The sequence below is a fragment of the Phyllopteryx taeniolatus genome, chromosome 16, assembly GCF_024500385.1.
Source record: "Phyllopteryx taeniolatus isolate TA_2022b chromosome 16, UOR_Ptae_1.2, whole genome shotgun sequence".
NCBI lineage: Eukaryota > Metazoa > Chordata > Actinopteri > Syngnathiformes > Syngnathidae > Phyllopteryx > Phyllopteryx taeniolatus.
Genome location: NC_084517.1, coordinates 5,096,512 through 5,121,806, shown reverse-complemented (window position 1 = coordinate 5,121,806; position 25,295 = coordinate 5,096,512). Strand labels below are relative to the sequence as shown.

The following is a 25,295-nucleotide window of genomic DNA, read 5'->3' as shown; positions in this document are numbered from 1 at the left end:
GGCTTCCATATAGATAAACAACTACGAAGCCGCCAAGAGTGAGGCTAACTCATCGCATGGCAGGGCTGGTGACAACACTCTTTTTGTTTTGATTTGCAAGCAAAAATTCGAGATACGACTGATGTGCATGGCGGCAGTGAACTCAACTTACTTCGCAACAAGCAGCACTTTGGCATTTCGTGAACAATTCTTGAAAAATACTATTATTGTGTCAGTTCAAGTGAACTGTCAAACTAAACATAAAACAAAGACAATTGCACGTTGGGAATTTAAAACCACCACAAGGTTTAGCCTTTAAGTCTGCTAGCTTAATGCTAACACACAGTGAAAAAATGCCATACACTAAAAAAAAAGTCCTTTGAATTGACTTCATTCGAACATGTACTGTACATTGGTTGCACATGGTTTACATGTGTTAAACCAATATAATAATATATTATATAATTATAATATATATTAATATGATATAATATTATATTATATTATATAATATAATATATATTATATAATATATTACTTGATTATTTTTTGGGAAAAATGGGGAAAATTACATCAGTTTACCACATTTAATCATGTGAAAAGGAAGTACTTTAATCAGTGATAAGCGAGCTAAAATAATAGCATTAATGTCAATTAATGTTAACCCTTCAAGCAACTGATATTTGAACAAAAATGGTGCAGGAACACATCAAGACAGACAATATAACAATACTTACAGGTATATATTCAAAAAAGCAAGTAATATTACTTCAGCTTACTGAGCAGTTGTGACCATCTTTCGTTTGTTCTTATGTCTCTATAATAGCACTAATTTCAAATCTATAAATATTAGATCTGTCTATTTTTTCTAAAGTACAATACTAAAGTCTACTCTCTTTCCTATTAAAAAAGTCCTTACAAATATATATATATATATATATATATATATATATATATATATATATATATTGCATGGCTGGAAAGTGGCGTTGCGTGCCATTTCCATTCATTTCAATGCTGAAAGAGGAGCGTTTTGAGTTACGAGCGTGGGCACAGAACAAATTAAACTTGGAAGTCAAGGCACCACTGTACTTGTTTAATAAGACTTTAGCTCTTAATTACTTTCCAGCAGTGTTGAACACCAAATATGACCCTTGAGTCCAAACGTTTCCACACCCCTGATGTGGCTGCAGATGGACTAAGTACGGCTTTCGCAATCGATGAAGTTGGTGATTAGAACTCACTTGGGCTCGCGCAAAACGGCCTGAGGGCGCGTTATGTTCAACTAATTAAAGTGTCGCTCAGGTCGGCCAGTCACTCTGCATCAACCTCCCTCCTCATCTTCCTCACAAACGCTATACGGGAGCATATGTTTTTATTTTTTTCCTCCTTCTTCTCGCCGTGTTTGGTCACAATATTTTCGCATGCCGACGCTGACGGCTGTTATTTGGCCCGTGGCTCCTGTCAAAACTAACACGGCTTAATTGACTGCGAGCGAACGAGCCCCGGGATTGATCCTGTCAGGCGTCCTCGGCGAGCCGCGCCGCTCCATCTGTGAGCCGTTACTCCAGCGACAGCGCCAATCTGTTGCTTGGAAAGGAGCCAAAGCAGTAGACGGAAGGCGCACGAAGGAGGAGGCGGGTGGTGGTGAGGGGGTGTCAAAATTCCGGCAGGTACCTCGGGCGCCGCGAGTATTCTGATCCGCTGTCACTGATGACACGCTCCTCACACGCCAGTAAGTTTTGCATCATGGTAAGCAAGAGCAGCCGTATGGATCTACCAACCTTTTCAGAGGGAGTCGTACAGATGTCTTCATCCCATCCTGACACAGCAAAAATGCCGTCTTCCAAGTACGGCCGAACGCTGGATACCGTTACCGTGTTTTAGTTGCAGTGTGGTATTTCAATGCGTGGTGGTGCTCGCGGTTGGTTGTGAGGCAGTTGGTTTCTTGTATACTTGACTGGCCGCTCTAAATCATCACAAAGCAACTTCAGTGTTAATAAGATACCAGATGATGTCACACAGTGGTACACATGGCCCAACATCTGCTTCAATCCCAGTGTATCGTGCGTGGTCTGCTCTTGAGTATTGCGGTGTATCGTGGAGAATCCAACTGTATTGTGAAGTATCATGGTCTATCGTCACGTGTTGTGGTGCGGCGTGGCTGTGGCGCACTGATAGTTTTTGACATGTCGGAAGAAGAAAGTGAATTGCGCGAGTCTAAGAGGTCGAAGCGCGCAACTTATGTTTACATGGAACTACACGCAGACCACCATGGGGGGGGGGGGGGGGATGATGATGATACTACTACTGCTGATAATAATAATAATCATCATCATGGTAATAATAATACATTCAATGAATTGATTTCTACAATGATTCAGAGGGTTCGACATATAAATTGAAATTTAGGCCGACTTTGAGTCACAAAATTGTCACATGCACTGTTCGGACGTCGAAGGACACACCCTCGTTGCGCCGGTACGCTTGGCACAGACCGGTCTTCCAAATTGGCACACACGCGCATTGTCCCTTTCCTCCGCTTTCTATGAAAACAGAACTCTTTATGTTTTGTGTGACAGTTTAATTCAAATGACGTTGTGGACTATATTTGTTGCATCTGTGCTCGGTACAATTTTTCCTCTTGTTCGTACAGAAAATAAACTAAAAAGAAGTCATTAGAGCGCACGTGAGAAACACGACAATGTCTCACTTGGACGACTTCTGCGTGAAAGGTACGAGCAAATAAATTCTTGCTGTCGTGTCATGACCTGAGCGCAAAAGCGGCTCCAATGTAGGTCATATTTGATGCGATACAACTTGTGTGTCAGACCAGTTAAGGAATTAAAGTTACTGATACTGTAGCTCACACATCTGTTTCCATGGTAACCGCACAGCGAGAGAGCCCTCCGGGTTCTCGCCGCGCGCTTGTCTTCCCGTCTGCCAGTGCCGCGCTGAGATTTCCCCACCCCTGATCGGAGCGTGGTTCCCTCGTCGTAAGTTGGCCATTGCGCAGACGAGCGTGTTTTTCTTGCCGTGCCCCTGGCGTTCCAACATCTTGACCTCCTCGCGCAAGCATCCGCTATGTCCAGTTAATCAAATGTTCAACACATAAAATATACTGTACAAACTACGTTCAATAAGTCAAATATAAACAAATTCCTGTCCATCATGTCCAATATGTAAAAGATGTTCGGCATGTAAAATGTTATATATGTAAAAGGAAACCGGAGTACCCGGAGAAAACCCACACAGGAGAACATAGAAACTCCACACAGGCGAGGCTGGATTTGAACCTGGGTCCTCAGAACGGTGAGGCAGATGTTCAAATCCAGCCTCGCCTGTGTGGATTTTGCATGTTCTCCCCGTGCCTGCGTGGGTTTTCTCCGGGTACTCCGGTTTCCTCCCACATGCCCAAAACATGCATGGTAGGTTAATTGAAGACTAAATTGCCCATAGGTCTGAATGTGAGTGTGAATAGTTGTTTGTCTATGTGTGCCCTGTGATTGGCTGGCGACCAGTTCTGGGTGTACCCCGCCTCTTCCCCGCGACCCTAGTGAGGATAAGCGGTGCAGAGAATGGATGACTGAATGAATGTCCAATCAATATAATATTTGAAATATATCAGTATACAGTATCAACATATAATATCATATAATATGTCCAATAAAATTAAATAAATAAAATACACCATATACATCTTATCGTATCATATGTTATATACTGTATCATATGTATGTTAATATACAAAATATAGCCAATATGTCAGTAAATAAATGATCTCTATCTAGCTCTATAGTTTTTTTTTTTTTTGTGCATGTGGAATTTTGATATGATATATAAATTTGATATGATAGGACCACATGTGGAGGTATATGATATTCATGAGGAGATTGAGGGCAGCAACAAAACAGCAGCAAATTGCAGACTGTGGAGCAAAAGGCAGCATCCAGAGCTAATAGGCTAACAGAAGAAGGATTATTTTGGTTGATTTACTTACTCCACATGAAGGCACATTTTATTCATGAGGAGCAGTGAGAAACGGGGAGCTCTGCAGCAAAGTGGAGACTGTGGAGTGTCGCAGGGGTGGAATCACCTCAGTTGCAGATGCTGTTGGTACCTGTCGAGACACAGCTGTCAATCAAGCGTACGTTGCTGCTGGCGATGATGCCCCATGGAGTCTGTGCCGACTGACAACTGACAGGCGGAAAATGGCTGAGTACCAGTGCCAAATGCTACTGCTAATGCTAGCTCACGAACTGGATCCTCCCAGTAAATGGCAACCACCGACTCAATATCAGTCCAAATGTAGACAAACAGTTGTTTCTAGTCAAAGTCAGGGCACCAATAGCAGAGTTATTATTATTATGCCCATATGATACTACTGACGCTAGTTAGCTTAGCATGCAACGACCCCCCCCCCCCCAACCCCCACCCCCGCCTTGTTGACATTTGTGCTTGTAAGTGTTGGTGACCCGCGTCGACGTTTGCAGCTAACGCGGGTTGACGGCGGGTGTCGGAACGTTTGAGGCGACGCCCACTCGTCATTAGAGAGGAAATCACTTAGCGCCATTCGCGTGACGCCACAGCCGCATGATGAATGGTCGTCGCCAGCCGCCTGCCGCCATCTCATTCCGTTCCTGTCACGCTTAACTGGGCCAAAGACAATAATATATACACACACACGCTGCATTGAGGGTGCAAGAATGTGTGATACATTGTGCGTGTGTACGTGGACGTGTCTTTTTAGTGCGTGTATGTCACGTATGTGTATGTACCCACTGTGTTACCGTATTGTTGGCCATTATGGTGGTACTTGGAGGTTTTTTTTTTTTAGGTGGTACTTGCTGTAAAAGGTACGAGAACCACTGCCTTAGTTAAAGGATCGATTTTGATGATGTGTTACTATTACAGACACACTTTGTGATAGTACAATATGTCAACAATTATATGTAATAATAATATTTAGATGTCATGATTTATAGAAACGCATACTGTTCTACTTGTTCTGTTAATGCCAGGGTGATTTGCTGAAGTTGTTTTTTGATGCATGAAACTATGCAATATTTGTGTTCTTCCATTTGTAATTTTACAGCAATGATGCTAAATTGCTAACCTTCGCTACCTTGCATGCCGCCCCCGGAATACAGTCCATAAACAATGCGTCACTGGATTGACAAGCGATGTTGTGATTATACTGTTTTACCAATAATATGCGTGACTGGGCGTGTAGAGAATTGCAGGATTATTTGATTTGCTTAAGGACATTTCTGCCGATCGCTAGTCCCTTGGTCGGCTGGGAGCAAGCGGGCACGCGGCTGAGAGCGGGCGGGCGGGCGCACGCAATGGGGTTTCCAATTAACCGGGGCCATGACTGAGAGGGGCGGCTTGGAGAAACTCGAAATATATATTCGTGTTTTCATGACGAATGGGGATTCATAGAGACGGTACAAGCAACCCACGGGGAATTTGCACGTTGCTCCTCGTTAGCATATGTGTATCTATGTATCATACATATGTAGCCTAAGTACAGTGTGTGTGCTGGTCTACGTGTGTGTACACAGTGGCGGGCGTAGCTTCCTCGCTGCCCTTCGACGCCCGCTCACTTGCCGACCCCTCCCAGAAACGCCGCCTTGTGCGGCCACACATATCGCACATACCAGATACTTCCACTGACAACACATGAGAGAATTAATAACGCTTCTCCTCACTGATATTTCAAAACAAATCAAAATGGCTCTCCGTTCTCTACAGATCTTTGTTCGAGCCCCTCCTGTGATGTCGACGTGTGCTAACATACGCTAACTAATGAGTGTCATTACGTGGGTGTGCTTCACAGCAGACGGACAATTAACAGCCAATCCCGTTGTCTCGTTTCCCGCTGTCGCGTTTTCGCTCGCAGCTTTCCGATGTTGTTAAAAACAAAGAATAGTAACTAATTAGCCTAATGATACCATTTAAGACTGACAAATGCCAGCCAATCAGAGCTAACGACAATCGTCAGCTACCCCATTGCAGCAAATCTTTTAGCACAGTTTCTAGCAAGCAGTACGGTTTGGTTCAGTTTGGTACGGCTTACTTTTGAATGCGTTTGAATGCTGTAAATATCTGATGACAGCATCATCATTTTCATAACCCTTTGTCACGGTTTCAGACACAATGGTGGTATGCTTCAGCACGCTTGTGGAAGGTGGAGCCAGAATCACTAACTGTTCAATTCCTTGCTTTATATTATATATATATATATATATATACAGTGGGTACAGAAAGTATTCAGACACCCTTAAATGTTTCACTCTCTGTTATATTGCAGCCATTTGCTAAAATCCTTCAAGTTCATCTTTTTCCTCATTAATGTACATACAGCACCCCATACTGACAGAAATAAAGCAGAATTGTTGAAATTTTTGCAGATTTATTAAAAAAGAAAAACTGAAATATCACGTAGCCAAAAGTATTCAGACCCTTTGGGGATCCTCTGCCATTCCTTGCAGATCCTCTCTACTTCTGTTAGGTTGGATGGTGAACGTTGGTGGGAAGCCATTTTCAGTTCTCTCCAGAGATGCTCAATTGGGTTTAAGTCAAGGCTCTTCCCGGAGTTGTTCTGAAGCCACTTCTTCGTTATTTTACCTGTGTGCTTAGGGTCATTGTCTTTTTTGAAGGTTAACCTTCGGCCCAGTCAGAGGTCCTGAGCACTCTGGGGAAGGTTTTCGTCCAGGATATCCCTGTACTTGGCAACCATTAATCTTCCCTTCGATTGCAACCAGTCGTCCTGTCCCTGCAGCTGAAAACCACCCCCACAGCATGATGCTGCTACCACCATGCTTCACTGTTGGGACTGTATTGGACAGGTGATGAGCTGTGCCTGGTTTTCTCCACACATACCGCTTAGAATTAAGGCCAACAATTTCTGGTGGAGGAACGGTTGACTTTCTAGAACTTTCTGCCATCTCCTGACTGCATCTCTGGAGCTCAGCCACAGTGATATATATATATATATATATATATATATATATATAAATATGTATATATAATGCGTCTAATGAGAGCATCTTTGGAATTGCACTGGTCAGAGGCTCTCAGATCTGGAGGGGGATGGCTAAATGCTGGGTAGACAATAGGGTGAGCGCGTGTGTGGTAATAAGTTTGTCGTGCAAGTAGACAAGCGCTAAAATAGCTCATTGCTGTTATTCTCACCGCAACCTTTCACCTCGGCAACGAAAGTGATGCTGTTCGGTGCTCATCGCCACAGCAACGACTATAAAACACCACGTTCTTTGTGCGAGAAAGACTTGCCGGGAGGCTTCAGCAACAGGAAGAGATCATGGGAGGTCCAAGAAATTCTGATTTAATCAAGTTATCATTTATTGTTTGTATCAATTGCTGAATAGTTTATTATTCAAAACAAGTTTTGCCTTTTGTTATTTTCCCTTGGATTTTGCTGTATTTCTCCTGATACCAACAAGCTTTTGAGTTTTTTCCCCTCAGCGTTGGCTTGTATCAACTTCCACAGAAGTACAGTGGAACCTCAGTTTTTGTATGCCCCAGGTTTCATAAGCTTCAGTTTTCCACATTTTTTTTTTTGCCATAACTTTGCCAAGTTTTTCGCCCATCCACATAGTTTTTGTCGTTTGAAAATGGTCCATATCAAATGTATCCGCTTGCCCGTGGGCCTTGTCCACTCATTTCCTGGAATTGAGCGCCCACATAAAGTGTTCCATGCGTATTTTCTTGTCGTACTTGTTTACGTGTCGTCATGCCGTATTGCACCATGAACGCAGCTGCTGTTTTCTTGTCTGTTTACCTATTCGGACGGGCCTTATTAAATATGGTCACTCACTGCCATGTTACGGGGTGCAGATGACCAAACTACGTACATTAATTCAGCTTAGCTGCAGCACAAACCTTAATTTCACATTTATTGCTGATTTATGTTGTACTGTTTTTTCTATGTTTAATGAAACCATTACTTTAAGGTAGTGTTTGAAAAAAATGACCTCCTCTTGGTCAATTCCTCTACAAGTGCGTACAAGAGCGTCTTGGAAAATGTTCTCTTTGTCAAACATGTAAACACAATACTTCGGCAGCACGTCTCTGGAAATTGATGCCGTGATTGCCTTCCACCGGGCTCTATTCCTGTTATATGAAAAATAATGTGGACGATGATTAGGGTGATGATCTTTTGTCTTACTGAGATGGCCAAAGGTCTGCTTTCATTTATTTATCTTGTATCTTGTTTATCTATTTACATTTGCTCTCTCACTAATTATCGTCGCCATTCGATATGCTAATAAAGCGGATGGAATGACTTGCTAATATGCGCGTGCGCACGCACACAGAAACGCGCACACACGTAAGCCTCACTTTTGTTGACATTTTTCCATTCAACACCTTTATCCGACATTTGTGTCGCCTTCATGCAAACACAACACACACACACGAGGACACACATCTTAGGTATTTCATGGGCTCATTTGCATAAAAGGGCCAACTACAAGATGAGGCGCAAACAATATGCTAATCACGCCATGTTCCATTAGCAGCCCGGTTGCCATGGAAGTGAGCAAAGTGGTTTTTACGCTACACCTGAGCAGGTGACAAGGAACCAAGACAGAGGATGCTATATATATATATATATATATATATATATATATTTATATATAAAAACACGTCGCAGTGAATGCGTTGTTTGGAACGACAGCCAAAAAAATGGAGGCCAAAGAGGGTCTCCAACATTTGCTTATTAGCATGTACAGACCATTTCTTCTTCACCAGGAGACTGAAGGAAGCATGAAAGTGGAGACTGGGGTATGATACTGCAATGTCAATGAGCAAACATAACGTGAGTAGTCCTCACCAGCAGCCTTGTTGTTTTGTGGACTTATTGTCAGGCATCTTTTAGACACGAGGACACTAAGGACAGCAAGAAAAGGGGAGCACTGCAGCAGAGTGGAGATTGTGGATTGTACTACAGTGTCCAGAGGCTGAGCTAACATTAGCATTAGCATCACCGGGACAGTTGTTGCTGTTTTGTGGTAAATTGTATTCTTGAGTAGACTGAGGGCAGTGAGAAAAAGGGAACACTGCAGCAAAGTGGCGACTGTGGAGTGTAATACTGCAGTGTCCAGAGGCTAAGCTAACATTAGCATTGATCATCGGAAGCATTGTTGTTGTTTTGTGGAATTATTGTCGGTAAGGTTTTATGTATAACGAGACTGAGGTCAGCGATAAAAGGGAGAGCTGCAGCCAAGTCGAGACTGAGGAGTCTAATACTGCACCATCCACATTTAATAGAACACGGTTCTCCTATATTCACTTTCCAACATTTAGAGTTGCATTTTATGCACAAGGAGACAAAGGACCGTGAGAAAAGGGGAACACTGCAGCAAAGTGGAGACGATGGATTCTGAAATAAAATAAGCACGACTCAATGAGTGGGTTGTTGTCAAACTATAAATGGTCCTGGATTATGTCACATGAGGACAAACATGCCGTTATGATGCCATATGGCGGAGGGGGAGGTGGGTAGAAGTGGTGGGTGGTGGGCGTCCGTATCTGGCACGGTGGGTCGGCGCCAGCTGGCAGAAAACATGCGGGCGCCGGCGGCACGTTCGGGAGCATCTGGGCCGCCGGTTGCAGACGCACTAAAAATGATCCTGCCATTAATGATGGCGCTATTCAAGCTGTCGCCAAGCATTCGTCCTCGCACAGAACCGCAACAGGGAAACTCCTTAGCAATCTGCTCTATGTTAGCATTCCAAATGTTAGCATGTTAGCATTTGATCCATTTGAAATAGTGGCCGACGAGAGGCCAATGTAAAATCCTCATCAATCCGTTGCAACGCATTTTTTCCTCAGGTCGTTAGCTTGATATATGTTAGCATGCCAAATGTTAGCATATTCTTATGTTAGCAGTTAATGTGTCGACATTTGTTGGTGTGTTTGTCTGTACAATTGGGCGCGTGTGTGTTTGCATGTGTCGCTGTTTGCAAGTGTGTGTGTGTGTCTACATTTTTGTGTATATGTGAATGCACATTTATTTGTGTCTTCGTTAGTGTGCGTTTGAGTGCGCGCACTTGTGTACATTTGCGTGTGTGGTTATGTATGTACTTTTTGTACATGTGTTTATACATTTGTATGCATACATTTGTGTGCGTGACCATTGTGCATTGTGTGTGTACATTTGTGTGTCTACGTTAGAGTGTGCGCGTCTGTACAATTGTTTGTGTGCGTGTGTGTGCGTGCATGTGTTTCTGTATTTGTTTGTGCATCTCCAGTCTATCAGCAGCACTCAGTAAACCGTCTGCATTTCCTGTTGATCCTCTTTCTGTGTGTGTGTGTGTGTGTGTGCGTGTGCGTGCGTGCGTGTGTGTCTGTGTAACCTCAACGCCCTTTCCTCTCGTACCTGCTCATGTTAAGGTCCTTAAGTCGCACTCAGGATGCGTTTTACGAGACGTCTGCGCACCATGTTTGCACTCAACCTCTGTGTCTCTGACACGCACACACAGACACGCACACACGCATGGTTATTGACCATTTTTACAAGCTAAAGTGCGCCGCGTGTTGTTGTTTAGCACGAGGCGAGCGGTTGTAATGGTCTAATGTCACCTTGAAAAAGCCTCACAACAACAACAAATGAATAGAAATATGGATTACTTGTATGGTGATATCTGAGAAGGAAACCTATCGATTTTTAAATATTATTATACATAAGATACTCGAGAGAGATGAGGTGAAAAAAAATCAATCCAAAGGTTAAAAAAAAAAGTGCGTCATTCACAAGGTGCTGTACCAATTCTCATGTGATGATTACGTTTTGCGCAGAACACGATTGATTTTGACCATTATCTATGAGATGCTTCAGATATCTGAGGTAAAAGATCAATAGCTGTCATATGTTGGTTGAAGTTCTCCTTCGATCACATGATGTCAACTTTGAGGAACTACTGTGCCGCCTGATCATCTCCTCGTGCTTCACAGACGGATCGGACTTCCTGTTTCCTGGACGGGCCCACACATTTGAGAGGAGGACCTTCAGACAGGTAGGAAGTCCAATTAAGTGTTTAAAGAGGCGCTAATGACGATGATGATGAAGATGGAGGAGGCGATAGTGACGAAGATAAAGATGATGATGATGATTATGATGTTGATGATGGCGATAATGCTGAAGATCATGATGATGATGTTGATGGAGATAATGACGGCAATATCACGGTGATGATGATGATGACGATGTTGATGGTTAACATGATGATGTCGACAACGATAGAAATGACGATGAAAAAGACAATGACGATGAGGATCACAATAACGATAATTATGACAATGACGATAACATCGATGACAGTTTTGGGAACGGTAAGAGATGATGAAGACGATGACGATTATGGAGATTATGGGCTCATGATGACGATGACGATTATGGCGATGACGATGGCAACATCAATAAAAATGTTGAAGATAATGACGATAATGCTGACAATGATTACAATGATGACAATAACGACAATGGAGACGACAGAAACGACAATTATAAGGACGATGATTCGGAAGATGGAAATTATTATAATGACGAGTATGGCAATGACAACGACGACAATAAGGATGATGAAAATCACGATAACGACGATGGAACTGAGGACAATGACGAGGACGATAATGATGATGATGATGATGAGGATGACAATGAAGACAAAGATGGTGACCATGTACGGGACGATGACAAGAACGAGACAAGGATGATCATGATGACAATGATCATGACATTGGTGATAACGACAATGCCGATTTTTGACGACAACGATGATGTAATTTGGGTCTTGAATGCATCTTGAGGAGGGATTTGTTCTTGTGTTGTGTTGTGATGACTCAGTGCTTGCGAAACAAAAGGCCGCCTCTGGGCTAGCCCGTACAAAAAGTAGGGCATCAAATCTTTTCATTCAACCCTCACTGGTGCTGTCTCTTTCTGATTGGACCCGACTTTTGAGTTGGAGGATTTGCGGTGCACACCCTCGACGAGTGGGAGACGTTCCCAGAGAAGATGAAGGACCAAGTTCTCTGCAGGAGGCGGGCCCAAGGGGATTACACGGATCAATGTAGGCGAGCGAGGGAGCGCATCTGGCAGGTGTACTCGGCCAATCCCGGCATAGGGCCAGACGGGATAATGTTCCCTCCCGGCAATTAAGCCCCAGAGGTGTTGGAGTGCTTTAGCAGGAGAGCTCGTGAGAGGATCCCGTCCCGTCCCCCCCCCCCCCCGTCCCCCTTAATCGCACGGCTTCCCTTTTATTCCGTCTCGTCACTCATTCCCCCTACAAATGTCTTCCACCTAATTTCAGTACAAATCAATGGTAATGCTAATGCTAACCATGTTACGTACAGCTGCATTTTTAATCATGTTCTGATCTATTGTTTTTTCTGGATTCCTTCACAATGCATTGCAGTTCGTTGCATGGCTTCTGGCACTAGTTATCCTGTTGCTACTCTACTGCTTGTAGAAAACGTTTCAACACCTTTGTCTTGGTCCAAACAAGTCCATTAAAGACACTTTATTTAATTTTTATTTTGTGTTAAAGAGGAACTAAAGCTGCATTTCCACCCAAAGTTCAAGGAATATTTGGTTCTTGGTATGTTCTTGGTAGTTCCTGGAGCTGAACCTATGGCCTATTGTGTCTACCGTTTCTTTTTGTTTTGGAGGGTTAGGTTTGGTGGTTACCGGGAACCTTTAGTCCTTGGTACTTGTGGTTCCTGAAAGTAAACTTGTTTCTCCCATTTGTTAAGATCAGGAGATTTAGCATGTTTCGGGTTAGGTTTGAGTAAAGTGACTATTAGAATTTTAATTCACATGAAGATGGACTTCCATTTCAATTTCCAGGAAGTTTTTGTTCTTGATACTTAAACAATTAGTTAAACAATTTTGAGTACTTTTTGCTGAGGTTAAGGGGACAGGGGTCAGGGAAATGTTGGGCTCTGGGGTTAGAGTCCAGTAAATCGATTTTATTTTAATTTTATTTTTGTCCAGGAACTTTTAGCTCTTGGTACTTGTCGTTCCTGGAATTAGACCTGTGGCCCTTTGTGTCATCATTTTCTACGGTTTGGGTTAGGGGATATAGGGAGTTTAGGGTTAAAATCCATTAAAGTGACTTTATTTGAATTTTATTTTGTGTAAAAGATGCATTTCCAATGAAATTATCAGGAAATTTTAATGCTTGGAACTTTCAGTTCCTGGAACTAAACTTCTAGCCCTTTGTGTCTTCTATTTGTTAGGGTTTGAGTAAAGAAATTTAGTGAGTTTAGGTTTAGTGTCCAATAAAGTGACTTTTTAAATTTTACTTCCACTGAAACTTCCAGAAACATTTTGACTTGTAGTTCCTGAAACCAAAACCCATCGCCCATTATGCTACCATTTCCCAGCCTTTTTCACTTTAGACATTAGCGCTCAGCCCTGACTAATTACCCCTGGAACTACTGTACAATTACACACTAGTTCCCGCATTCTAAACACCCTGTGGTCCTCCAAAGGTTCCGGGCTAAAATTCATGCAGTGGAAATGCACAATAAGTTTTTTTTTATTTGTATTGGGGACGTCGGTGCTATTTGTCATCCGTTGTGAAGTTGCTGCTCGGTAACTTTGCCCTCGTCCTCGCTGTTGTGTCTCGATCTGCAAACACCCCGAAGACCTCGGTGTCTGCAGTTCTGGGTCGTTCCCGGCAGTACTATAGACAAACCAAATCCCAAACATACACACAAACATCAAGACACATGCACAAGGTGGCAGGGAGGCTTGCTGGTCCAGGATAAATTGGAAGCAAGCGGGTCATTTACTCGCAGACTCTGCAAACAAGTGCAAAGACTCCCCAAGGGCGTTCCCGCATAAATAATGACCCCGGGAGACACTTCCATTTGTGACGCTTGCTGGTTGCGCGCACACGGATCAGTTTGGCCGCCTCCATTGGGGGAGGTGGAGGGTAAGAGGGGAAAGATTAAGGCTAGATTTAGGGTGGTTATGACATTAGCGTCAGGTTTCGCGCTGGGATTAAGCGGTGTTATGGATCGCGTTAAAGTTGTGGGGCTAGGGTTTAAATTTGGTGTTAAGGTTAGGGTCAAAGGGGAGAAGGCTCCAGGTTGAGATTTTTTTGGGGGTGAGAGGATAAAGGGTTCAAGGGAGTTAGGATTTGAATTAGACGGATTTGGATTATTGTGAGAGGGTTTTGGCTTCAAGATATGATTGTTAAGGGGGATAACGGGTTTTTCAAGATATGATTAAGGTTCGGGTTGGGGGGTGGGGGTTACGGTTAGATATGAAGGTTTCCCCAAAAGTGCCGACATTGTTTGAAGAAGTATCATCATATCACGCAAATCATCAGTGGCCCTCAGTCAGTAAAACTGTTTTCTCCAGTTGTGAGCTGATGTCTGCCGCACCGATTGGCAGCGTCAATAAAGACCTTTTTTTTTCAAGGTTGGGTTTTGCTGTTCCAGTCATCTTCAGGGTGTTATTTCTTTCTTTACTCCGCATTGTTTAGTCAGAGACGAGATAATGACGCCGGTCAAGTTGCGAGCGGGGAAATGATTACTGCCACGCCGCGCCGACAATAATCCCGTTTTTTTTTTTTTCCTTTCTATTTTTTTCTTCTATCTAGTCCGACCTCAAATTGTGGCGTGTCACATTGTGTTTGGCGCTCCGGATTTAGATATGCTAAGCACCCACATCCAGGAGAAGAAGGTGCACTCCTGAATGAGGAGGTGGGAAATGTGCCGGTGTGGGAGGGAGGGGTGTGTTGGGGGGTGGGGGGGGGGGGTCGGGGGCGGTTGTTGAAATGGCAAACTCCTCTCCAAGTGGAACAGATGGCGGGAAAGGAAGAGCTGAGCTTTTTTTTTTTAATTTATTTTTTATTTTTTTTTATAACTTCAAATGTTATCATGCAGAATGCACACCACGCTTAAGCTAATGAGCAGGGGGGCGGCGTTGTGGATAGGTTGCGGAGAGGGGTCGCTTTGTCTTCCTCTGTAGTTCTTCCATTCGCTCCCACCGGCACTTTTTCCCGCAAGCCCACGCTTGCAGCGGAAGCCTGGAAGCCTCAACGTTATGTAAGCGCACACACAAAGCAAAGCAAAGCATAGCAAAGCCGTCCGCAACATAGCAAGTCAAATATGGCCGCCCGGGGGAGCTAAATTTAGCACAAGTGTTTGGGTCACAAATCCCATAATTGTCCCACTCGGGGAGATTTCATTTGCACATCAAGGAAAGCCGAGACTGCAGCAATTGCGGCACAGCTACAGCCACAATCTGTTCCCTGAATCAGATTTTATTTGCAGTTTTATTGTTTTTTTTTCTTTTATTATTATTTTGACAATTTGACCATCAATCATATCCCCAATATCATTGCACAGTTTTGAGGAAATCTTTTCCCCATAACTTCTGTCATCATCTACAGTAAAAAGTTTTTCATTGTATCCTTTCCGAGAAGAGAGCAAGTGCTTAGCACACCTGCTTCACAGTTCCGACGTTCTCATTTCGAATCTTCACCTTTCACCTTCCTTCGTTGTGTTTAGGTGGGTTTCTCGGGGTACTCTGACTTTCTTCCACCTTTCCAAAACATACATTAGGTTCACTGGAGACTCTAAATCGTCCGTAGATGTGAGTGTAAATGTTTGTTTGTCTATATGTGCCCTGTGATTGGCTGGCGACCAGTCCAGGGTGTGCCCAAAAGTTAGTTGGGAAAGGCTTCCACTCACTCTAACCCTAATGAGAAAAAGTGCCACAAAAAAAGGATGGATGATTCTTTCTAGGTAGCACTGTGGGTGAGTGATTAGTTTGCCCGCCTCATAGTTCTGAGGTTCGTGGTTCGAATCTGGTCTCGGGCTTCCTGTGTGTGGCGTTTGCGTGTTTCCCGGAGTACCCGAAGAAAACCCACCCAATCGCGGGGACCCGTGCTTTCGTGGCTTTTCTCCAGATTCTATAGGTTTCCTCTCATATTTTAAAATCATGCATGTTAGGGTCATTGAAGCCTCTAAATTGTTCTTAGATGTAAAAGTGAGTGTGAATGATTGTCTATATGTGTCCTGGGACTGGATGGCGACCAGTCCAGGGTGTCCCCTGCCTCTCGTCGGAAGAAAACTGGGATAGGCTCCAGCTCACGCATGCCTCTAATTAGGAGAAGCAGGTGAGCGAAGGTCTTTCCCATGAGCGTCTTATAGATAAACGTGGACCAGTGACTTTGTCTGCGTGAAAATATCCCAGACACTTTTGGGGAAATGCTTTAAAGGGTCCTTCTGATTTTGGGGGTTTGGTTCAGTTAGAGTTAGAGTTATAAACCAAACGGGGGAGCTTGGGGGTGGGGTTAGAGTCAGGCTTGTCGTTAGGGTTTAGGGGTTGAGGGTTAGCTCTGATGGGGTTTGTTGGCTTCAAGGGAATTAGGGTTATGGGGGTTAGGGTTAAGATTTTATTTCGGGTTAGTTTTAAGGGGTTAAGGATAAATGTGTTAGGAGGTTAGATTAGCGGTTAGGAGAGTTGGGGTTCTTAGGGTGGGGGTATGGTCAGGTTCAGGGTTAGGGTTAAGGTTAGCGTATAAGATTAGGCTTTTTCCATTACAGTGAGTCTCGGTGGACCCCCGTCTCTATGCTGATAAACAAACTCTTCCTCTCTTTGCTCCATTTTCTCTTCAGAATTGCTATTTTTAGTCCAATGACGCCATCGCTCGCCTGTCTGCCTAATCAACTTTATTTTGTTCATCCACATAATTAAGAAATGTCTTCAAAGGGCCTCGTGTTAATCCGCGCACGGCGGAGATGAAAAGAGCTTTTGGACCGGCGCAGACGCGGAGACTGTTTGTGAGCGGCTGAACCCGACACCATCGGTGACACGCAGATGACCCGGAAGGTTCCGCTTTGTTTGCTGTCATGTGGAAAGGTCCGTAATGAGCCGTTGAACTCTGCGTGCTTCCCCACTTGCGTCAGCTCCGAGTGGGTTTTCCTCCAAGCTCTCTTGCTCTTTCTGGTTATGCAACGGCACCGCGGTGTCACTCCGATGTTCTCACCGGAGCGTGACGCCGCCGCGTTGGCCTGACGTCGACCGCTGTTCGACATTTTTACGTTTTTTTCTACCGCCGCCGTGGATTTCCATGTCAGGCGATCGGATTTCGGCGGCGTGACCGCAAGCCCTTCGAGTGGGGCGGACCCCGCGTGTAGAAATGTGCTGTTGCAGGACAACCTTTCACACACAGCATGTGTTCCATAGTGGGCAGCTATTCGGCAGCTCTTCTGCATCAGTCACTACAGTGAATTCCTTTTCAAAAAGGTTGTGCATCAGTCACTACAGCGGTCTTTTCTTCTATATGCAAGAGTCAAATTTCTGCATCAGTTCCTACAATATTTATATTATTATATATATTATTTTCACAAGGGTCGCAGGTATGCTGTAGCCTGTCCCAGCTAACTGCGGGCCAGAGGCGGGGTACACCCTGAACTGGTTTCCAGCCAATCGCAGGGCACATATAAACAAACAACCATTGGCACTCACATTCACACGTACGGGCAATTTAGAGTCTTCAATTAACCTACCACGCATATTTTTGGGATGTGGGAGGAAACCGGAGTACAGGGAGAAAACCCACGCATGCAAATTCCACACAGGCGAGGCCGGATTTGGACCCAGGTCCTCAGAATTGTGAGGGAGATGTCCTAACTAGTCGTGCACTGTGCTGCCTTCTCCGTATGTTCAAAATAGTGCATCAGTCACTACAGTGTACAGCTATTTATTTATCTTTTCTATAAGCATGAGTCAGGGTTGCGCACAGAAGCCACGGGGGCACTGGGGGCGCCTGTCCCCCCCCCGACTTTTTTTGACGAGCCCCTTTGCTCCTTTTACCACGTAGCTTTTAACACCCCATATTTATTGCACTGGGTGGTGCCTATTTGCGCATGTGTTGCTTATCAGTAGCATAATTACATGTAGCAAACCACCAAAGAGTAACATGAACAACAGTATTTAAAAAAGACAACATTTTAGAGGCAATTTTGGATTCAACCATTCGTTTCATTGAAATCAGTGATGTGTATTGAATTTTTTTTTTTTAGCATTGTTGTCCTCTTTCTTGGACATGCCCCCTGAGCACCCAAAAGCCAGGAAAACGGAAATGGCGAAAAACAGTTTAACGTTATAGCGCCACAATTCATGACTACGTAAGTCTCAGTCTTCGCTCATGTTCTCAGCCATTATCTTCAAATATTTAGAAACAAAGCTCCAAAATCACTTCACAGGGTCTTTAACTAAAACTCTGCTCGCTTAATGCTGATATATAATGTGGAATGCCATGGATGGGCTAACAGAGAGTAGCATAGATGTTACGATAATTATAATCTGTCAAACGACGAGCAGAAACACACACAAATGGAACGTATAACAACACTCACAGGCATATTATCTCTCTGGTCTTGGAAAACAGGACTCTTTCGTGATTAGCAGCACACAACTCTAAATTCGGACTTGCCTGTATACTGTGAAACCCCATAAAAACCATCGCTTCGAAATCCGTGCTATAGCAGGTGTGCCAACGATAAACTGCGATATAGCGGGGGATTGCTGTATTCCCCTTTCACACAGCCGCCATTTTGCCTTTGTTATGCATGTCTTTTCGTGGAGGCCCATGTCAGATGCGCATATTATTTTGCGGTGAGATGGCGCCCCCTCCCCCCACGTGTCAGAATGTGCTGTCGCAGGATCTTCCTGATGAAGTCGTTAAGAAGCCATTAAGACCCATTAAGTCGGCGAGGTGCCGCCTGGCGTTCGGCGTGCACCAGGCGTCAGGAAAACTTGTTAATCACACCGTTTATTCGCTCCCCCGGCGTGTGACTGTAAATATCGGCGCCGTGTTGTTGTTGTTGACTGTGCATGCTAATGAGTGTCGGTATTAGCTTCACGTCTCTGGAGGGAGGGGCTAATACTCATACCAGATCGCCTTTAGCAGTGGGAAACGACGAACATTCATCCTCATGGCGGCGGAGGAAAGGCTCATTTCACACGTTTCTGTTTCAGCCACAGCTTGGTTGATATTTAGCTATGCATCAGGCACTACAGTGGGAATCTATTCAAAAGCTCTTTCTTTCTAAATACATGAGTCAAAAGTTGTGCATCAGTCACTACAATGGGCAGCTATTCAAAAAGGTTTTGCATCAGTCACAGTAGTTTTCCTGCGTATGCGTAAACCAAAGTTTTGTCTCAGCTACTACAGTGGAGAGCTATTCAAAAGCTGTTTTTCTGCATCCGTCGCTAACAGCGGAGGGTTTCAAAAGAATCTTTTTTGATATACACGTAAGTCAAATTCGCGTATCAGTCACGACACATCCCATGCACTGCCACCCACTGGTGGGCCGTCATACTGATTGGCGCTGCGTAACCTGTGGGGTGTTTGCTAATCTGTGTGTTTTTCCATGTGATGGTCATCCTCCACAGTGGAGAGCTCTTATCGGAAGTCATTAGGCTTCCCTCCATGCGGCCGGCCCGACTAATTATCTCCTCAAGCTCAAGTCAAGCCTGCGTGGCTGCCAGTTAGTTCATTCCTCGATCGCCTCTTTCACACAGTTTCACACAGAGTTTCCGTATGAGCGATATAAAAATTAAAGCTGAAATGTATTCATCTGCATCTTTCACACAGAACCGTGAAAAGCGGGACACTGCCGTGTTTGTATCAATTAGATATCCGTAATTAATAATAGTAATAGTAATAATTGTCCAACAGTGGCAATTGCTGAAAACTTCACACCCCTATCCCTAGATCTTTGCTATCGCCTTTTCCACAGCTGTCGTCTCACCTTTGTTACACTTCTGAAAATACCTCAAAAGGTGAGAAATTTGCAATTCACTGTTGAAGGTACAAAAACGCTCTGAACTTAGTTATACAGTGTGACATTTTCCATTACAGGACCTTATACACTGGACCAGCAGCAGAGGAGAAAAGTCGTGAGAAAGGCTGTTAAATGCTTTGGGTCGCCGGACTGATTTAACCGAATAACAGAAAAACAAATCCTAAAAATGTGCAGCTGTCTTCGGTGAAGTGGCTCACGACGTCTCGAGACATTTGAATATGGAGATTGGTGTTGCAGATGCACTCTTAAATGACGTTTGGCTTGGCAAGCGCGCCGGACTCGTATCACACCTGCTCCTCACGCTGTTATGCCAACATGCTAACAGCTTTGAGTAGCGGCGTTCGCTGTTTGTTTTTTAAAAAATATACAGTATATACATGAGTCAAAATTGTTTTAGTTTAGGTGTCAAAGTTGCGCATCAGTCACTACAGTGGATGCTATTAAAAATGTTACATTATATATGTTTCAGTTTAGGTGTCAAAGTTGCGCATCAGTCACTACAGTGGATGCTATTAAAAATGTTGCATTATATATGTTTCAGTTTAGGTGTCAAAGTTGCGCATCAGTCACTACAGTGGACAGCTATTCAAAAGCAGTTTTACATGCATGAGTCACTGTTGTACATCAATCACTACTGTGGATAGCTGTTTAAAAAATGTGCATCAGTCACTACAGTGGACAACTATTAAAAAAACTGTTTAAATAAGTATGGCCAAAGTTACGCAAAAGTCATGACAGTGGAAAGCTATTCAAAATTATATTATGTTATATCATACTGAATATTCCTTAGTTTTGGTGTCAAATTTGCACATCAATCACTACAGTGGACAGCTATTCACAAATTTTTCGCATCAGTCACCACGGGGGAATGCTATTAAAAAGCTCTTTTTCTATATGTAAGAGACAAAATTGTACATCAGTCACTACAGTGGGCAGTTTTTCAAAAATAGTTGTGCATCCATCACTACAGCTGAGTTATTAAAAATAATTGCACATCAGTCACTACAGTAGACGCTAGTGTGTCATCCTATTTGACAACTGAATATGGAGATTGGGCTGCAGATGCGCTCATAAACGGCATTTGACTTGGCAAGCGCACCAGACTTGTATCCCAGCTGCTCCCGACGCTATTACGCAAACAAACAAAACGATGTGTAAGGGGCCGTACGCACCTGCTTGCTAAAATGTCCAGGCAGTAGTTGGCGAGCGAGTCGTTATGCTAATTGGCGAGCGCCCACACCGGCGAGGCCTTGATGCCGCGCACGCATCAACAGCTGCCGGCGTCGCGCCGAATGACTCCCCGACGCCGTCAACACAGGCAGAAACTCAACCAACGACTTCCTGTCTGGTTGCATCACAGAGTGAAAGCTATTCAAAAGCAGTTTCCTGTAATGCACAAGCAAAGTTACGCATCAGTCACTACACTGGGTGACAATAGCTCTTTCTGTCTCTATGTGTGAGTCACAAAATCAGTCACTCCAGTGGACAGCTATTCAAATAGACTTGCATCAGTCACTAGAGTGAATGTCTATTCAAAAGCAGTTGTCGTCTATGTGCGTGAGCAAAGTTGCACATCAGTCACTACAGTGGACAGGTATACAAAAGCTCTTTCTATATGCACAAGTCAAATTTGTGTATCAGTCACCACAGTGGATGACTATTCATAAGCTGTTATGTTCTGGGGGGGTGGCATTGGGTCCCCGTGGCCTCTTCCGGGTGGCCAGTTGTCGGGGCGCCGTCGGTGGGGCCGACGGACAGCCCTGGGTCCCTCGGTGCGGACCCCGATCCCGCCCCTCGATTGATTGTGTGGGGTCCTCAGCATCCGCGGGGCAGGCATAGCAATCACCGTGTGAAACAGTGTCAATTCACTCGCATGTGTCTGCAGGCACACACCCCTGGGACTCTTTCGCTGGGCGTGGGGCCACTCACTCAGTTTGCATATTCATAACTCATGAATATGCAAATTGCTTGGGTATCCCCTCATTCACACTCTGGTCCTACAGACGTTTAGAATTTACAGTCGCTGCCACCACACTTCCGTTGCACAGCGGGGTTCACGACCCTTGTCCTGCACGGTTCACCTCCTGTCCTTGTCCTGTCCTATCTTGTCCTGTCCTTCCCTCAACAGGGTGTCGCACTACAGCCCCATGCAACACTCATATCTAATATTTCATTGTTGTGGATATGTAATGATTTACTTTTTCTCATCCCGTTTACAATTAGCGCTTTGCCTTTTGTCTTCGTTTCTCTCCCCCCCTCTCGAAACTTTGTTCCGTTCGACTGCTCGACTCTGATTCTCAATAAACATCAATGATAACAGTAAGAAACCACAGCGGCAGCTTAAAAACTCCACTGTGACACAGTAAAACTGTCCGGGCAATTAAAGGGATCCAGATCCTCAATCCTGCTTGAACTAACAGCCGCTAAAAAGCCGCTAAAAAGTTACTAAAAGGTAACTATAGTGGACTATTCAAAAATTATTTCTTTCTTTATGAGTTAAAGTTGTGCATGAGTCACTACAGCACAGCACAACCACACGCATGCGAACGGCGAAGCGATTTCCTCACACCACTGAACCCGCAGTGACTGTTCGTATCCATCAGGCTTGTAATTTAATCCTCCTCTGCTTACGGCACTCGTTCGTCACCGAGGTTCGCAAAGGCGGCGCGCTCGATAACAGCGACCAATCCAATCGCAGTGCGATGACCACAGGCTTGTGTCGCAACTGTAGCGGATTTGAGTCTAAATTGCCCTTCGGTGTGAACGAGAGTGTGATTGTCATTGACAGGCGAGCACTCCAGAGTGTCACCCGCTTCTCTTGCCAAAAGTCAACTGGGATACACTCCAGCTCACCCGCAACCTTAATAGGGTCAACATTGTTATTCAATATGAATGTGAGTGTGAATGATTATTTGTCTACATATGCCTTGCGATTGACTGGCGACTAATCCAGAGTGGAGCCCACTTCTCTCGCCAAAATTCAGCTGGATAGACTCCAGCTGATCAGTGACCCAAATGAATTGCTAACTAGATGCGAGTGTGAATGTTTGTTTGTCTATTTGTGCCCTTGCTATTTCCTGGTGACTAGTCCAGGGTGTCTCCCGCTTCACTCGCCAGAAGTCACCCTCTGTCACCGAGTATAATTGGAGGCAAACAGCACATTTAAATTCAAATCTTGTCACATATCCACTGTCCTCCAGCTGGGCAGGAAAGGACCGGTGCACCCCTGCCGGTGCCCATCCTTCCCTCCGCCCCCGGGGTCCACTGCCCACCTGGCACTGGCACCGCCTTGGCTCCGGCCGGAACCGACTCTTCCAAAAACTCCGTCTTTTCCGGCCGGCCTGCTCGCCCGCATGGTGTCTGGCGTGCCGAACGTGAGCTTGGCAAGGCTGGGGAACAACAGGCGGTGGCGCTGTGTCTTTTTTGCGCTGTTCCGGTGGTTTTCTCGCCAATGAACGATATGGAACAGCAGCATTTATTCACCTTTCAAAACGAATTCCACCAAACAAAAACCAACACTGGGGATGATTTCCATTTTCGAAAACATCTTCTTTCATTTTCTTTTTTTCACTTTTGGATGCAGCCCCATGTTTGCGGCAAGCATATGTTCATCCTCACTTCCAAGAGCTTCTAGGAAGTCTTTTCCCACATTTTTGTCTCTCAAATGAAAGATCACGACAGTCACATATGCTGATTTAAAAAAAAAAAATGTAAAAAATCTTGGGTGGCATCCTAGGATGGTACTTTATAGAAGTGGAATGTTTAAGTGATAACGGAGATTACTTGTTAATATTACTCTTAAATCAGGACGTAGGGCTTTTATTCGCGGAAAAAGCTTTTATTCGGATACAAAACATCCTGGGTGGCATTCTGGGATAGTGTAGTACTGCCCATTAGCGTAGCGGTCACTCTATAATCAAAGGTAATGACAATCACCAAATAATTTTTTTATATATGCTATATAGATTTTTATTCCACTTGCCGGGTGGAAGGATGAGTATCTTGGTGCTGCAAAAAAAAAAAAGTAATTATGGGATTATAGTATAAAGTGGACCCACCGACCAAGGAGCGATGGGTGTGCATTGTGGAGGAATTAATTAGAATGGAAAAAGAAACACACAAAATCAGTCTCAAAGAGGCACAATTTGAAAATAAGGACAAAATACAAAATAGGACACCGCCATCACCGATGGACAACAAGGGCATGGATTATTTAGTTTTTGGGTAAATGCTCCTCCCACCCTGTAATTTGTGTTGCTGTTGTTATTTGTGTTATTGTTGAAAAAAAACAAAAAACTAATAAAAGAATACCGCTAAGTTGAAAGTACACAGGTGACAAACTCGAGACCTGGGGGTCCGATCTGGCCTGCCATATCATTTCATGTGGCCCGCATAAGCAAATCATTTGTGTCTACTTCATGTTCTTTTGGACCAAAATTTCAACCTCACTTTTGAGAACATTGAGACAAGTATTTTAAAAAAAAGAAAGGAGTGATGCGGGCAGGTGGATGTGTTTGGCGTTCGGACCATTTTCAACGGTATGAAAACCAAACGGTTGAACGTTTGAGTGATAATGTGGATTGTTTTTTAACCTCACCCTGAAATCAGAGGTAATCATCTTTTATTCTGATATGTTGCATCAGTTTTTCATGAAACTTCCTGGGTAGCATCATAGGATGGTGTAGTACCTGGCACAAGTGGAATGTTTGCATGATAATGGAGATTTGTTTTAATGTCACTTGGTAAACAGAGGTAATGACAGTCACAAGAGGGCTTTTTGCGCAGATACCGTATGCCACTTCCTTGGTGGTATCATAATACCTGACAGAAGTGGAACATGTGAATGATAACAGGGATTATTTTCAATGTCAATTGAGAAAAAATAAAGGGAATGACAGTCACAAAAGGGGCTTTAAATTTGAAAAACTTCCCGGTTGTCATACCGGGTTGACTCATTACCTGACATAAATAGAACTGTGATTATTTTGAATGTGACTCTGAAATTGCAGTTAGCAATCGTTGCATTATAGAGCTTGTTCATCCCAGCGTTCTAAGCAAGAACTTCCCGTGTGTTAATGAGTGCCTGAGGCATCATGTGATCGGTTGCTTCGAGTTTAGCACAGAAAACAAAAAAACTTCATGCAAAACGCCCGCAATGAATCACAGTGGGGCACTTTCCTTTTTGTTCATGATTATTAATGGCCATTTAGCACGCGGCGGGGTCACGGCGCCTTGCTAAAATATTTACGCCATAAACAGTGTGAATGATGAGGGCAGCGAGAAAGGGGAGAAAATATGCGCCAGTGCTTTCTTTTCCAAAATGAGCCGAATGGAAATGAGACGCTCGGCGTGGTCACGTGACGACTGCCGATGATCAATCGCATATGATGCGGGGAGCGGTCGCCGACTCTTCTGATCATGTCCGCTTCCTGTTAAGCTGTTACTGTGGTAACCCA

At 44.1% G+C, this 25,295-nt stretch overlaps 1 protein-coding gene across 22 annotated transcripts in view; it reads left to right on the top strand.

The window, feature by feature from the left end:
* LOC133465957 (RNA binding protein fox-1 homolog 3-like) overlaps positions 1-25,295 on the top strand; it is a 350,051-nt gene that overhangs the window by 43,673 nt on the left and 281,083 nt on the right. For 20 of the 22 annotated variants that reach the window (XR_009784790.1, XR_009784789.1, XM_061749174.1 and 17 more), the window contains exon 2: positions 10,960-11,021. The exons of the other annotated variants lie outside the window; for them this stretch is intronic. The gene's annotated coding sequence lies outside the window, so the exon portion shown is untranslated. The remainder of the gene's footprint in view (positions 1-10,959; positions 11,022-25,295) is intronic. 22 annotated transcript variants of the gene reach the window in all.